Here is a 2,800-nt window from a genome sequence, read left to right on the forward strand (position 1 = left end):
TATTAAAATTATTAATATTTATCGAAAAATAACCATAAACAATATTTATTTTTATTTACAGTATAATATTATTATCAAATAATAATTATTTATTATTATTATATACTGAACTTATGTCAGAAGTTCAGACTTTACCAATGAAATAGTTGAAAATCATTATTATGTTAAAAATGTTTAAATATATCTTAAGTTAGTTGATATGATATTGTAGTTAATCGAAACATATAAAAATTGTACCAATATGGAATAAGTATAAACCATTTTTCCCACTACTTTATCTTTGGACAAAGTCCTATTAGTTATTAATTAAGGAACGTAAAATAACACAAATAAATAAACGGATTGACGGAAAAGACTGATTTATTTTGCAATGTCAATACATAATATTATAATTATCAACAAACTATAAAACTATGTACTGTTTTGTCTATAGCATTTTTGAGTTTGAGATGCATGTGGAATTCGTGAGTTAACAGTTCTAAAACAAAACAAAAAAAAAAAAAAAAGTTTTATAAAACATACTAAATAGTATAAATGTAAATAATTTTGGTAGAACAAAAATATTATCTATAATATAGTTTCAAATAAAATCCTTGAGGTTTATTATCAAATATTAATTACAATTAAAATAAGACATTTTATGAGTTGAATTTAGTTGTAGTAAACAGTGTTCAGAAAATTAAATGAAAACTCTAATAGATCATTAAAAGTGTATTAAACTCTATATTTGTACGAAACATATGAAACAATAAATACTCGATTAATCGATCTTATGAATCATTAAATCAATGTATGTTCTCCCCGTATAAAAATACGAAAAAAAAATAACGAATAAATATTGTTATGGAACAAAATATTAACACGAATTCAAAAAAAAATAAATACCTAAAAATTAATCAAAATTGTATTCAAAATATTTTATACAATTTATTGACTCACCATCAATTGGCTGGTGGCTGGGGCGGCTTTGGCGACCGATTTGATGGCCTTGGCAGATTGGACTTGTCCGACGACAACGATGTTCATGGTTACTTTTTCAGCGCCCATTTTTGGTTTTTGGTTTTGTTTTCGTGGAACGAAGTGTAAGCTACAAACAAAGACAAAAATATATAAAATATATGAACGGTTTAAATTAATTAAAATAAATATTATAATTTAGTAGATTATACTATATACTCACTGGTGATTAAATTTGCACAAAAATTGCGTTATGCCTCAATGGAATACCAGTACTTCCTTTTATACACTTCCTACAATCGCTTAATGTGGAGCGGCGTAGTGGCGTGATTGTAACTAGTGCTCGTTGTTGGTTGTTGCAAGTTGGCCGATAGAGCGCTTAGTAGTTATTTTTGTACATATCGTACGTCATATTATATGAAATCGAGATTGTAAATATTTCGTTAACTTAAAAAAAAATGTTTATTGACCGTTGTATGAATATGATGACATATAATTATAAGTAATGCAAAAATTACAATCAATTAAATTTAACTAAATGATACCAAATATTGAATATTTTTGTGTTAGCGTACACTAAAAATACGGTCAATATGCAACATAAAAATAATTATTTTTAATTTATAATTAAGTTTTATTTATTAAATTATCCACCGACGATTAATATTAACTATTGGTACATAACACACAAAACGTAAGAAAATATAAATATATTATGGAATTTAGGTGTTATTATAAATGGTTTAGATTTTAAACCCTAAAATCTACTATAACAATATCTACGTTCCGAAAAAATGAAACAAAAAAATACGATATTAGTTTTATTTTTCTGTAGACATTTACATTTTAGGCATGTTCAACATTTGATGGTTTTGAAATGATGAGCATTAAAATTAATCTTTTTAGTTTAAAATACGTATATTTTAAGTTATTTTGTTTTAATCATAAAATATTTTTTTAAATATTTCGCACTATTGCACACATTGCAATACTATAGTACGTGTATAATGCCGTTTTCAAAATATTTGAAATTAATAAAATTGTATTCAACTGCTTAGCTAACAGATCCATTTCTGCTCAAAATAATTTTTCGTATAAAAGGTTTATCACTGAATATAAGTTTAACACACCAAATTCAGTACCTAACCTACGTAACCTATTTGACGATGAGATACACTACAATTTTACGGTATAAATTAAATTAAGTTTATTTTGCAACTATGAATATAACTTCTCCACAATTACGCATGTGTTTTTTGTAGTTATGTACACAATTATTGTTAAAAAAAAAATTGCTTTGATTTCCAATTGAATGCATTTTACATAGGTTATATAATATATATATATATATTTTTTTTAAATCGTCTAGGAATTTAATTGAAGTAACATTAACACTCATAAATTTAGATACCAACTCCTATATAATAAAATTAATTTCTATACATATTGTTTTTTAAATGTATTACCTATTCGTTTTTGAGATGTATATTGTATATGTTTTGAAATCTTTAATCTTTTTATAGTTTTTTTTTTCTGTTGTCGAAAAATATTGAAAATTTACCACTATAATAATAATAATTATTCTTAAAACATTGTTTGCTATTTTGTATTTTACTATAAAGAATGACCGTAAATACTTTAGATTATCAACAAAAGTTTATATACCTAATCATATTCTTCATATTATGACAAATTTTATAATAATAACAACTTTATGACTCAACTGAGTTGAGTAAATCTAAACTAAATAGCTTGAATATGTTATACTTAGCAACAATTTATTTTATAAACATTTAATGTTAATTCAAAACGAGTGATCATTATTGATGACGTTATTTCTAAC

General features: G+C 23.9%; 1 long non-coding RNA gene across 1 annotated transcript; it reads right to left on the minus strand.

Annotated features, from left to right (window-relative positions):
- Nucleotides 1-342: 342 nt before the first annotated feature.
- LOC126550543 (uncharacterized) lies at nucleotides 343-1,346 on the minus strand. The gene is made up of 3 exons (XR_007604657.1): nucleotides 1,181-1,346; nucleotides 940-1,087; nucleotides 343-478 (listed from the first exon to the last, which is right to left on the minus strand). It is a non-coding gene; the product is annotated as an uncharacterized LOC126550543 (long non-coding RNA).
- Between the last annotated feature and the right edge of the window lie 1,454 nt (nucleotides 1,347-2,800).

The sequence above is a fragment of the Aphis gossypii genome, chromosome 2 (genome assembly GCF_020184175.1).
Source record: "Aphis gossypii isolate Hap1 chromosome 2, ASM2018417v2, whole genome shotgun sequence".
Classification (NCBI taxonomy): Eukaryota; Metazoa; Arthropoda; class Insecta; order Hemiptera; family Aphididae; genus Aphis; species Aphis gossypii.